This window comes from Moschus berezovskii, chromosome 20 (genome assembly GCF_049115385.1).
Source record: "Moschus berezovskii isolate FMDL1 chromosome 20, NW_MosBer_1.0, whole genome shotgun sequence".
Taxonomy (NCBI): Eukaryota; Metazoa; Chordata; class Mammalia; order Artiodactyla; family Moschidae; genus Moschus; species Moschus berezovskii.
In genome coordinates this window covers 20928901-20943887 of record NC_142479.1, presented here as the reverse complement: position 1 = coordinate 20943887, position 14987 = coordinate 20928901, and positions in this window count along the sequence as shown.

Genomic DNA, 14987 nt, shown 5'->3' with positions numbered 1-14987 from the left:
ATTGCATACAATAAAAAGTGTGGAAAGAAATGTTAGAGAAATACCAATTTCTCTACAGTGAAATATTTTTACCCACTTTAATTGGCACTTCCACTTCCAGATATATGACCCAAGCCCCTCAACAAAACAACAAGTAGAAGAATATTCAAAAGAACACTGTTTGCAACAGCAAAAACTGGGAACAACCGCTCTAAGCTTATCCTCACAAAGGAATATTATACAGCAGAGCAAATGAATAAACTACAGCCAAACAGAATAACATGTGTCATTTAGAAACATAATGTGGACTTCCTGTGGTCTCAGGTGTGCTGAGTGTGAGGCTGCAGCTCCGGGCTCCTAAACGCGGGTCTTCCTCCTGCGTTATTTCAGAAACCCTCAGAGGCTGGGTCTGGTAATCCAGCTGGTGGATCCATTAATGTCTCTCATGAATTGTTGTGCGGCCTGCTCTCTGTAACGCAAGACAGGAGAAGAACTCGCAGGGGTGGTCTGCAATGAGCGTGCAGGAAAGGGACGGCTGAAGTTCCAGGATGTGGCCATAGATTTCACTCTAGAGGAGTGGGAGTGCCTGGACCTCAGTTAGCGGGAATTGTACAGAGATGTGATGTTAGAGAACTATGGGAACCTGGTCTCCTTGGGTCTTCTAGTCTCTAAGCCGGACCTAGTTACCTTTCTGGAGAAAATGAAGGATCCTAAGGATGTAAGGAGAATGGAGACAACAGTGATACACCCAGATTTGGCATCCTTTCGCCCAGCTGTGAGCCGATTGTCCTTGATTTCCTCAGCTTTGCAAGGCATGGCGACCATGCGTGGAGATTATAAGGGGAACAGCTGGAGAGAATCACTTGGAGCACCCCGGAAAGTTTCTGATCCGTCTTCGGATCTTACTGGACAACAGAGGATTCAGAATCCATGAAAAGAGAACAAGTGTAATATATGTGGGGAAGTCTTCACTAACTCATCCAATCTAACTAGACATAGGAAAATCCATTCGGGAAGGAAACCTTTCAAATGTACAGAGTGTGGCAAAGGCTTTATGCATGGCACTGGTCTTACACAACATCAACGAAGCCATACCGGCCAGAAACCTTATAAATGTAAGTTCAGTTCAGTCGCTAAGTCCTGTCCGACTCAGGTATGTGGTAAAGCCTTTAAGTGTAGCTCAAGTCTTAATCATCATCAGCGACTTCATACTGGGAAGTCTGACCAGTTTAACAACTGCAGTGAAGTCATTACTTGCTGCTCAAGTCTTACTGAACATCCGGTAATTCACACTAGAGAAAAGCCTTATAAATGTAAGGATGTGGCAAAGGGTTTATCAAAATTACGAGCCTTATTACACATCGCCGAATCCATACTGGAGAGAAACCTTATAAATGTGAGGAATGTGGCAATGCCTTTGCCCAAAGTTCAAGCCTTACCCAACATCAGCGAATTAATACTGGAGAGAAACCTTATACATGTGAAGAATGTGGCAAAGCCTTTCATCAGAGCTCAAGTTTCCATCAACATCAGAGAAGTCATACTGAAAAGAAACCTTACAAATGAAAGGAATGTGGCAAAGGCTTTAATGAGAGCGGTCATCTCAGTAGACATTTGAGAGTACACCCCAGTAATGAAACAAGTGATGGAAGAGATTTGTCCTAAACAGACACCAGAAAACTTGAGAGTTTATACAAGAAACACATGGGAGTGAGGTAATAAATATGTAGAAGAGTATTTAATCAAAACTCAAATCTAAGTATTAGAGACGGCTTACTAGAAAGCATTTCATCAATCCTGTTTTCTGACGTTACTCTGAAGGAGAATTACTGCAGAGGGTAATCCGTAGTTAAAACACGTAGAAAACTGATATGCTAGTATGGATCATGAGATGAATGGTTGGTGTTTAGGAAGTTACAGTTATTAGCATTGTATCCTTGCTTAGACTGACATGATTTGAGACTATTTGAAAACCAAAATGAATGTAATTCAATTCTCAAATACTCCATGCTAGGCTTTGTATCTAGTGTGTATTCAAATTTTTCTGATGGTTGCTACCTCAAAGATGAGAGAAGACCTTCTATACTGTGTTGGAACCATTTATATCTAATCTCCATTAGAAGAGTAAAGACACAGTAATGTAAAATGTACAATGAACATCTAAATGGAGGTGTTTGTCACTGATGTCAAATATCCCTGTAGGTCATGTCATGTAAGTGACGATGGACTCTTTCCATGTATTAAAGTAACACAGAGGTTTGTTCTAAATTTTCAATAGTTACATCACTTGATTTGTAAGAACTCAGTGACGGTTAACTAAAATATTGACGTATCTATAATATCAACAGAAGTCATGGATATTAGCTGACAATGTTGAAATAAAAACATCTTCTGTGATAACCTAGAAATGTATGGGAAACCCTTCCTGAAAAAGTCATATAATTAGGGTTTGTCAATTTACTAAGTGATTCCTAGCCTCTGTTTTGTAAACCATAGAAATCACAATTCTCAGATCATTGTATCAGAAAAATAAATATCTTTCTCTATGCTTGTAATTTGTATTTTAATCAACAATCACATAGAGGGTTGTAAAAGGTTTTATTTCAACTATATGTTAAATTAATATATGCTAATTAATAAAAGTAAATAGTTTTTAGTGTTTCAAAAAAAATAGAAACATAATGTGGAGTGGAAAAAACCAAATCCCAGAATATTATATACAATGTAATATTTGTATAAAGCTCAAAATACCAAAACAAAACAATATGCTGATTATGTAAAAATGTGATGGGATTATTTTTATAAGAAATGGAATGATAAGCCCAAAATTCAAATAAGTGGTCTCCTGTGGGGAGAAGTCATGTCATGGAGAGGACCTTTAGGCAGGTATAAGCTATTGGTACCCTGTGGTTCTTGAATTGAGTATCATGTACATGAATAATGACATTATATTACATAGTGTTTTGAAATTACATGCTTTATATGTAATCTTTTGCTTGTAATAATCATTATACTATACTAAAATGTACAGTGAAAAAGTGTGAATAGTCATGATAATTTCAACTTGAAAGTAACATGTAATTCCATAGTTCACTCAATGTTGTCTCACAGTTTTTATATATGATTCTTATAATAAAACTGGGAGGCTTGGGATCAGATATTAAGATCAGTGAGTTTGTTGATAAGAAGTTATGAGTTCAAGAGAAGGCAGGTGTCTCATACAAGGTCATCCATTTTGTAAGTGATGGGTTCAGTTCAGTTCAGTTCAGTTCAGTCACTCAGTCGTGTCCGATTCTTTGCGACCCCATGAATCACAGCACGCCAGGCCTCCCTGTCCATCACCAACTCCCGGAGTTCACGCAAACTCATGTCCACAGAGTCAGTGATGCCATCCAGCCATCTCATTCTCTGTTGTCCCCTTCTCCTCCCACCCCCAACCTTTCCCAGTATCAGAGTCTTTTCCAGTGAGTCAACTCGTCGCATGAGGTGGCCAAAGTATTGGGTTACGGTCTCCAAATTAAAGCTTAAAGGAGAGGGAACAAGATGGCGGAGGAATAGCACGGCGAGACCACTTTCTCCCCCACAAATTCATCAAGAGAACATTTCAACGCAGAGTAAAGTCCACAAAACAACTTCTGAATGCTGGCAGAGGACATCAGGCACCCAGAAAAGCAACCCATTGTCTTCGAAAGGAGGTAGGAAAAAACATAAAAGATAAAAAGAGAGACAAAAAAAGTAAGGACGGAGCTCCCTCCTGGGAAGGGAGGTTTTAAAAAGAGAGAAGTTTCCAAATACCAGGAAACACTCTCACAGGCGAGTCTGTGGCAAGCCTTGGAACCTCAGAGGGCCACATAATCGGGGGAAAAAATAAAGAAATAATTAAAACCCACAGATTACCCACCAAGTGGTAACTCCCAGCAGAGAAGCAATGCAGACGCCTGAATCCGCCATTAGCAAGCAGGGGCTGGGCAGAGAGGAGTCAGCTGAACTACTTAGAGAGAGGACTGGCCATGAATGCCGCGAGAACAATCTGAGAGAACTAACTGGGGATAGCAAAGCAGACTGGGACAGCTTCCCCACGAAAAGGAAGAAAGACCTAACCTAAGACTCCGCCAGCCCCGCTCACAGAACAAAGGACTGAGCAGAGTGAGATGGCTATGGTCGGCCCAGCCCCCATCCCCCACCGAGACAGGCAGGGAGGACAGCCAGAGCCAGAGGGGAAAACCGCAGCCCCAGAAAGGCATCCAATACCAAACTGCAGGCTGGCTTTGTTGCTAATCAAGACTTCTTCAGCTCCAGCCGGTCGATATCCGCCTGAGAAGGTGCGCCGGTTGTACACCCAAAAAACCGAGTGGCAGGGACTGGGGAGGCGATAAGTCACAGCGACCGCACTCGCCAAACACCTGATCACCTGAGCTGCTCGGACCGGGGAAGGCACAAAACGCAGGCCCAACCAAGCCTGCGCCTTTGTGGAGTACCCGAGAACCTCAGCTTGAGCCACTCAGACCTGGGAAGTGCATACAACCCAGCGCCAGCCTCGGACAGTTGCTGGCAGAGCAACCTAGAGCCTGTGCAGTGTAGACTGGGACAGCACACACGCTGTGAGTGGGGACAAACCCATTGTGGCCGAGACACTGTGAGCACTCCCCACAGACTCCAGAGATATTTGTCTGCAGCATTCCTCCTTTCCCAGAACAGGACTGAAAAACTGACCCTTAAAAAGTGTCCACCACTGCCCCCTAGTGTCAGGGTGAAAATTAGACACTGAAGAGACCAGCAAACAGAAGCTAAAACAGAGGAAACCACCTTGGAAATGACAGATAGAGAAGTCTAAAGGCTACTCCAAGAATAAGACCGAAAACCAGAGACAAGAGGCTTAAGCCCAAATCCTGAGAACACCAGAGAACTCCTGAATCCAGGGAATATTAATCGATAGGAGCTCATCAAATGCCTCCATACCTACACTAAAACCAAGTACCACCCAAGGGTCAACAAGTTCCAGAGCAAGACATACCACGCAAATTCTCCAGCAACACAGGAAAATAGCCCTGAGCTTCAATATACAGGCTGCCCAAAGTCACTCCAAACCCATTGATATCTCATAACTCATTACTGGACACTTCATTGCACTCCAGAGAGAAGAAATACAGTTCCACCCACCAGAACACCGACACAAGCTTCCATAACCAGGGAACCTTGACAAGTCACCTGTCCAACCCCACACACAGCGAGGAAACTACATAATAAAGAGAACTCCACAAACGGCCAGGAGACAGAAAGGCCACCCCAAGCAAAGCAATATAAGCAAGATGAAGAGGCAGAGAAATACCCAGCAAGTAAAGGAACAAGATAAATGCCCACCAACACAAACAAAAGAGGAAGATGTAGGGAATCTACCTGATAAAGAATTTCTAATTTTGATGGTGAAAAATATTCAAAATCTTGAAAGCAAAATGGAGTTACAGATAAATAACCTGGAGAAAAGAATGAGAAGATGCAAGAAAGGTTTAATAAGGATTTAGAGGAAATAAAAAAGAGTCAATATACAATGAATAATGCAATAGATGAGATCAGAAACACTCTGGAGGGAACAAACAGTAGGATGACAGAGGCAGAAGACAGGATAAGCGAGCTAGAAGATAGAATTGTAGAAGTAAATGAAACAGAGAGGGAAAAAGAAAAACGAATTAAAAGAAATGAGGACAATATTAGAGACCTCTGGGACAATGTTAAACGCCCCAACATTCGAATCATAGGAGTTGCAGAAAAAGAAGACAAAAAGAAAGACCATGAGAGAATACTTGAGGAGATAATAGTTGAAAACTTTCCTAAAATGGGGAAAGAAATGATCACCCAAGTCCAAGAAACCCAGAGAGTCCCTAACAGGATAAACCCAAGGTGAAATACTCCAAGACACATATTAATCAAATTAACAAAGATCAAACACAAAGAACAAATAGTAAAAGCAGGAAAGGAAAAGCAGCAAATAACACACAAGGGAATTCCCATAAGGATAACAGCTGATCTTTCAACAGAAACTCTTCAGGCCAGGAGGAAATAGCAAGACAAGCTTAAAGTGATGAAAGAAAATAACCTACAGCCCAGATTACTGTACCCTGCAAGGATCTCATTCAAATATGAATGAGAAATCAAAAGCTTTACAGACAAGCAAAAGCTGAGAGAATTCAGCATCACCAAACCAGCTCTCCAACAAATGCTAAAGGATTTTCTCTAGACAGGAAACACAGAAATGGTGTATAAACTCGAACCCAAAACAATAAAGAATATGGCAACGGGATCATCAGTTCAATTCAGTCACTCAGTCGTGTCCGACTCTCCGGGACCCCATGAATCACAGCACGCCAGGCCTCCCTGTCCATCACCAACTCCCGGAGTTCACTCAAACTCATGTCCACAGAGTCGGTGATGCCATCCAGCCATCTCATTCTCAGTCGTCCCCTTCTCCTCCCACCCCCAACCTTTCCCAGCATCAGAGTCTTTTCCAGTGAGTCAACTCGTCGCATGAGGTGGCCAAAGTATTGGAGTTTCAGCTTTAGCATCAGTCCTTACAATGAACACCCAGGATTGATCTCCTTTAAAATAGACTGGTTGGATCTCCTTGCAGTCCAAGGGACTCTCAAGAGTCTTCTCCAGCCCCACAGTTCAAAAGCATCAATTCTTCGGTGATCAGCTTTCTTCACAGTCCAACTCTCACATCCATACATGACCATGGGAAAAACCATAGCCTTGACTAGACGGACCTTGGTTGGCAAAGTAATGTCTCTGCTTTTTAATATACTATCAAGGTTGGTCATATATTTCCTTCCAAGAAGTAAGCGTCTTTTGATTTTCTGGCTGCAATCAGCATCTGCAGTGATTTTGGAGCCCCCAAAAATAAAATCTGACACTGTTTCCACTGTTTTTCCATCAATTTCCCATGAAGTGATGGAACCAGATACCATGATCTTCGTTTTCTGAATGTTGAGCTTCAAGCCAACCTTTTCACTCTCCTCTTTCACTTTCATCAAGAGGCTTTTTAGTTCCTCTTCACTTTCATACCTATCAATAATTACCTTAAATGTAAATGGGTTGAACGCCCCAACCAAAAGACAAAGCCTGGCTGAATGGATACAAAAACAAGACCCTCATATATGTTGTCTACAAGAGACCCACCTCAAAACGAGGGACACACACAGACTGAAAGTGAAGGGCTGGAAAAAGATATTCCATGCAAATAGAGACCAAAAGAAAGCAGGAGTAGCAATACTCATATCAGATAAAATAGTCTTTAAAACAAAGGCTGTGAAAAGAGACAAAGAAGGAAATTACATAATGATCAAAGGATCAATCCAAGAAGAAGATATAACAATTATAAATATTTATGCACCCAACATAGGAGCACCACAATATGTAAGACAATTACTAACAAGTATGAAAGGGGAAATCAGCAACAACGCAATAATAGTGGGAGATTTTAATTCCCCACTTACACCTATGAATAGACCAACTAAACAGAAAATTAACAAGGAAACACAAACTTTAAATGATACAATAGACCAGTTAGACCTAATAGATATCTATAGGACATTTCACCCAAAAACAGTGAATTTCACCTTTTTCTCAAGTGCACACGGAACCTTTTCCAGGATAGATCACATCTTGGGCCATAAATCTAGCCTTGGTAAATTCAAAAAAATTGAAATCATTCCATGCATGTTTTCTGACCACAATGCAGTAAGATTAGATCTCAATTACGGGAGAAAAACCATTAAAAATGCCAACATATGGAGGCTGAACAACACGCTGCTGAATAACTAACAAATCAGAGAAGAAAGCAAAAGAGAAATCAAAATATGCATAGAAATGAATTGAAATGAAAACACGACAACCCAAAACCTCTGGGACACTGTAAAAGCAGTGTTAAGGGGAAGGTTCATAGCAATACAGGCACACCTCAAGAAAAAAGAAAAAAGTAAACTAAATAACCCAACTCTACACCTAAAGCAACTAGCAAAGGAAGAAATGAAGAACCCCAGGGTTAGTTGAAGGAAAGAAATCTTAAAAATTAGGGCAGAAATAAATGCAAAAGAAACAAAAGAGGCCATAGCAAAAATCAACAAAACCAAAAGCTGGTTCTTTGAGAGGGTAAATAAAATTGACAAACCACTAGCCAGACTCATCAAGAAACAAAGGGAGAAGAACCAAATCAATAAAATTAGAAATGAAAATGGAGAAATCACAACAGACACCACAGAAATACAAAGGATCATTAGAGAATACTATCAGCAATTATATGGAAATAAAACGGACAACTTGGAAGAAATGGACATATTCTTAGAAAAGTACAACTTTCCAAAACTGAACCAGGAAGAAATAGAAAATCTGAACAGACCCAACACAAGCACGGAAATAGAAGTTGTAATAAAAAATCTTCCAGCAAACAAAAGCCCAGGTCCAGACGGCTTCACAACTGAATTCTACCAAAAATTTAGAGAAGAGCTAACACCTATTCTACTCAAACTCTTCCAGAAAATTGCTGAGGAAGGGAAACTTCCAAACTCATTCTATGAGGCCATCATCACCCTAATCCCAAAACCTGGTAAAGATCCCACAAAAAAAGAAAACCACAGGCCAATTTCACTGATGAACATAGATGCAAAAATCCTTAACAAAATTCTAGCAATCAGAATCCAACAACACATTAAGAAGATCATACATCATGACCAAGTGGGCTTTATCCCAGGAATGCAAGGATTCTTCAATATCTGCAAATCAATCAATGTAATACACCACATTAACAAACTGAAAAATAAAAATCATATGATTATCTCAAATAGATGCAGAGAAAGCCTTCGACAAAACTCAACATCCATTTATGATAAAACCCCTCCAGAAAGTGGGAATAGAAGGGACATATCTCAACATAATAAAAGCTATATATGACAAACCCAGAGCAAACATTATCCTCAATGGTGAAAAACTGAAAGCATTTCCCCTAAAGTCAGGAACAAGACAAGGGTGCCCACTCTCACCACTACTATTCAACATAGTTCTGGAAGTTTTGACTACAGCAATCAGAGCAGAAAAAGACATAAAAGGAATACAAATTGGAAAAGAAGAAGTAAAACTTTCACTGTTTGCTGATGACATGATCCTCTACACAGAAAGCCCTAAAGACTCTACCAGAAAACTACTAGAGCTAATCAATGAATACAGTAAAGTTTCAGGATATAAAATCAACACAGAGAAATCCCTAGCATTCCTATACACTAATAATGAGAAAATAGAAAGAGAAATTAAGGAAACTATTCCATTCACTGTTGCAACGAAAAGAATAAAATACTTAGGAATATATCTACCTAAAGAAACAAAAGACCTGTACATAGAGAACTATAAAACACTGGTGAAAGAAATCAGAGAGGACACTAATAGATGGAGAAATATACCGTGTTCGTGGATTGGAATAATAAATATTGTGAAAATGAGTATATTACCCAAAGGAATTTATACATTCAATGCAATGCCTATCAAGCTACCAATGATATTTTTCACAGAGCTAGAACAAATAATCTCACAATTTGTATGGAAATACAAAAAACCTCGAATAGCCAAAGCAATCTTGAGGAACAAGAATGGAACTGGGGGGGAATCAACCCTCCAACTAAAACTATTCAAATTTACAAGGGGCAAAGAATAGCTCAACTTTTACTTTTACCTTACTTTATAGCCATGGGACACAATGCTACTCAAAGAGAAAGACAGACAGGAGCATTTGGTTCTAGTGATATGGTCTTTTGGATAACAGAAATTACTCAAAAACGCCCTATGAAAACTATTCTGGTCAGTGGCAATTCTATTTTGGGGCTACTAGATACGGGGGCAGACGTCTCCTGTCTCACTGGAAAAGACTGGCCCAGCTCCTGGCCAACACATACTACCCCAAATGAGTTAGTGGGGATAGGGGGAGTCCCCGCAGTAGTTAAAAGTACAAAAATGTTAGACTGGCAGTTTGAAAATACCTGTTGAACTTTCCAACTCTATGTAGTTCCCTTGCTCTCCATTACCTTATGGGGGAGGGACATGCTATCTCAAATGGGAGTGCTACTTTTTAGCCCTGATGATAAAGTGACCTCCCAAATGCTTCACATGGGCTACGACCCTTCAAGAGGATTGGGTAAACAACAGACAGGAATGACTGAGCCAGTCTGTCCCTTCCCTCGACCCCAACGTGCTGGGTTAGGATTTCCAAATTTATAACAGAGGCCATTGTTTTTGCTGCCGACCCTATTACGTGGAAGTCTCAAGACCCCGTTTGGGTTGAACAATGGCCTCTACCTAAAGAAAAATTAATGGCAGCTAAATGGATGACTCCTTATGATTGGCAAACGGTTGCTAAAGCCTGTCTGACTGGGGGACAATATTTGCTCTGGCATACTGAGTATGAGGACTTAGCCCACAAACGAGCAACAGCTAACTGCAGACACGGCCCAGAACATATTACTCAGGGAATGTTGGCAGGAACTGATGAATCTTAGGGCCAATCAAGACCAAATGCAGTTAGAATTGGGTTTCTAAAAAGGTACTCGAAGTACTCAGGGGCCAGCTTGCCTGCCAATGGACCAGACCCAGAGGCCGCAACTGGGACACCTTTGTCCCTGGTCTCCTCCTGATGCAGACAACTGGCCAGAGTGCCCCGACTGGTAAGGAACAAGAGACTTTAAAGTCTGTCTGTCTGGATTTATGTATGTCTCAGTGTGCGTCTTTTTTTTTTTTTTTATAATATTGCTGAAGTTGTGAGTTCTAATTTAATTGGCCTAAAAATAAATAAATAAATAAGCACTTACAAATCAGACAATTCTAAGTACAAGAAAAATTAACCTAACTGAGTTTCAGAGTCACGTGAACTGGTAAATATTCAATATTAAATATCTAGTATTAATGTTTGTTTGCTAATCCAATATAGACATGTCTAAGAGTCATTAACATTAAGCATATCTTCATTGTACCTAGGTTTATTATAAGTTAAATATTGTTATATTGTTATATCTGTCATAAGTTTGTCAGCAAAAAAGGTACCTCTAGTAAAAAAAAAAAAAAACTTAAAAAAAAAGTAAATGAGATATGAGCTTTTAGATAAACTCTACTAAGATTAAAAATGTCTGTCTAAAACAGTTTCTCTAGATTTTGGTAACCTGAATTTCTAAGATTGTGCTAAATTAAGTAACAAAATTTTATTGAATAGCTAGGTCAAGGTTGTATATTGTCACCCTGCTTATTTAACTTATATGCAGAGTACATCATGAGGAACGCTGGGCTGGAAGAAGCACAAGCTGGAATCAAGATTGCTGGGAGAAACATCAATAACCTCAGATATGCAGATGACACCACCCTTATGGCATAAAGTGAAGAGGAACTCAAAAGCCTCTTGATGAAAGTGAAAGAGGAGAGTGAAAAGGTTGGCTTGAAGCTCAACATTCAGAAAACGAAGATCATGGCATCTGGTTCCATCACTTCATGGGAAATAGATGGAAAAACAGTGGAAACAGTGTCAGATTTTATTTTTGGGGGCTCCAAAATCACTGCGGATGCTGATTGCAGCCAGGAAATTAAAAGACGCTTACTCCTTGGAAGGAAAGTTATGACCAGCCTAGATAGCATATTAAAAAGCAGAGACATTACTTTGCCAACCAAGGTCCGTCTAATCAAGGCTATGGTTTTTCCCATGGTCATGTATGGATGTGAGAGTTGGACTGTGAAGAAAGCTGATCGCCGAAGAATTGATGCTTTTGAACTGTGGTGCTGGAGAAGACTCTTGAGAGTCCCTTGGACTGCAAGGAGATCCAACCAGTCCATTCTAAAGGAGATCAATCCTGGTTGTTCATTGGAAGGACTGATGCTAAAGCTGAAACTCCAATACTTTGACCACCTCATGCAACGAGTTGACTCACTGGAAAAGAGTCTGATGCTAGGAAGGATTGGGGGTGGGAGGAGACGGGACGACACAGAATGAGATGGCTGGATGGCATCACCGACTCTGTGGACATGAGTTTGAGTGAACTCCGGGAGTTGGTGATGGACAGGGAGGCCTGGCGTGTTGTGATTCATGGAGTCGCAAAGAGTCGGACACGACTGAGCAACTGAACTGAACTGAACTGAAGTCATTTCCAAATAAAATAAGATTCTGAAACATTCACTACTGAATACTAACTTACAGAAAAACTAAAGATTTTAGACTATTAATAAATAATGTTTGATGCCATCCTGAGATGTTCACTAAATTTTTTTTAAGTTATCACTGGTATTTATGTTCACCAATCTATAGAATGCTAATATAAAGGTAAATTCTTGGTTGCTTAAGGGAAGCAAGATGTGTGTGTTCAATAAAGAAGGTATGAAGAATGAAGTTACATTTTATAAAGAAAAAAGGTAGTAGGTCTGACTTACAGTTGGCTGTTCCAGGATGGGAGAACAAATGGGTACAGAAAGTGATAAAAAGGTTTTGTGGAAAGTGTATCCCAAGGAAAGAGTTTTGTGTATAAACAAACGTTTTCTTGAGATGTTAAACTGCATTTGACAATAGATTTAAGTTTATTTGCCTCTTAAATGGTCTGTTCCATATTTGCCTCTGAAATCCTATATTGTTACTATGGCTGAGTGAATAGCTATTGTTTCACAGTGACCTATAATCCCATCTGACTGAGTGCTCTAAACCTTTCTGATATTTGTTGACAAAACTTCCTAAATCATTCTGATGAAGTACTTTTGGCTTCTAACTAACTTTGGATGCTTCAGAGGGCCCCTGAAACATCCCAAAGGGAGATATTACACTAATTGGGTTCAACTTCCATGTTAAATTACATGGGAAGTATTGTCAAGTGAATAATAAGTCTCGGGTATATTGTATGGTAGATATTACTAATACAGATATCCTAGAAACAATTTATACATAAATTCTGATATATTCAGGTAAAATGTTGCCATAATTCTGATTACTATCTTAAAGTGTTGTCACAGCACTAACCAAGTTTCTTGTAAAAATTCTTCCTCTTCCAGAAGATTTATAGAAAGGACTTTAGGAAAAATATAAGTTTCTGAACTGGGTAAGAAATTAAAAGATTCTAGTGGGAAACCTAATGACTGTAAAAAGGTTAACAAAAGGACCGAAAGAACTGGCAAATATGCTTATAACTTTTATGGTTTCTGAAAAATTACTGGTTTGAATCTGTGTTTTCCAGATCTTAGGAAACCTTCCCCTCAAACTGTTCTGTTCTGTTCAGTCGCTCAGTCTTGTCTGACTCTTTGCGACCCCGTGGACTGTAGCCTACCAGGCTTCTCCATCCATGGGATTCTCCAGGCAAGAATACTGGAGTTGGTTACCATTTCCTTCTCCAGGGGATCTTCCTGACCCAGGGATTGAACCTGGGTCTCCCGCATTGGAGGCAGACGCATTAACCTCTGAGCCACCAGGGACTTAACAGCAATTTGGTAAATGGTATTTAAAAGACAAATTGAAGCATTTAACTTTTTTCTCTATCTGACCCCTTCAGAGACTGGAAACTCTTAGGCTTCCAGTAAATTTATCAGATAAATTAGGAAGGTTATCTCACTAACTGGTACAAAAATCTCAGTTTTGGAGACTTTAAGAAAGGGAGGAATTCACTTAGATCTGTTTGGCGAAATCTGTGATAAGCCTTTGGGATGACTTTCCTAGCCCTGAAAGGTTTTATTTTAAAGTTAAGTTTAAGATTCCATAAAAGTTTCAGCAAGGCAAAAATAAATAAATAAAAAGTCTATGGTTATATAAATAATCAGGTCAAGTTTATTGAGAACAGATCTATTTTGTAAACAAGTCTTAATTTGGTTATATTTGATAAAAAATGAGAGTAATTTTAGAAAAAAAAAAAGGATGTTTCAATGAACGTTGAATCCTAGTTTGTTAATGGAAGTCTGTATCTACTAAGACTCATTTCCTGAATGGATCTTTGCTGTTATGTGATATTAATATAAAATTTAATTGAATTCTTAAAGAACACCCTAAGTTTGTTTCTGAAGCTTGTCTCAGTCATCTATCTTTGGATGAAGATCAGATGCCTCATGACCTGCAACCAGGACTAAAAAAAAAGACATAATTTAAGGGACTGTCTCCAACCTGGATGGAAGGACTTTTTTCAGAAGAAACTATGCTACACCAGGATGAGAAGACGATGACATCAGAGGTAGACAGCTTTCCCAAGATGTTGGACCTGATTCGTATGATCATTTATAATGTTTTCTTGACTTCTTAGACCTCTAATATTAAGTTTTGTAAATTGATAAATTAAGTTTCTAGTTTTGTTAATTAAGGTCTAGTGTTTACTAAGACTCACTGCTGAGACAGTTCGATAAAGGTCAGATGCTCCATAATGTACAACCAGGAGATTAACACCAGGCTATAGTCATTTAACAAATGAAGTCAGGTGACTTGGGGTATACCGGGCTTTATCTAATAAAAGTTCTTGTCTTATAATTCTTATTTTACTAATAACTGCTAGCTATGGCTATATTATTTTCTATGTCACTTGTTTCACTGAGCCTGTGATATAATGCTGATATACAGTTCCATATGAGATCAATAATTGTAATAATGTGACTCTGGGTATGAGAAAAAGCAACAAGAGGGAATATTTTCCTGGACCAGGAGGCTAGTAAGACAGTGGTCCAGAGACTATTGCTACTTGCAAGGCCTGGTCCAATTTTAGCACACTGAGTGGCCCATTGCTTCCCTAGACCTGGGAATGAGCCATCCCAGCACCACGGGACACAATGGCCATGAAATGGTGTCACATGGTCAGATATGTGGCTATGAAGGGACCCTGTTGACTGGAAGTTGGTAATTGCCAACTGCCTCTACAAAGATTACATCATGACCATAGCAAGCTGCTGACCTTCAACACCCCCTGAAAGAAGTTCAGCGTGGAAATTAGGAATGAGGCACTCTGTGCTCTGAAAAAACTGGCAGAACAGGCCTT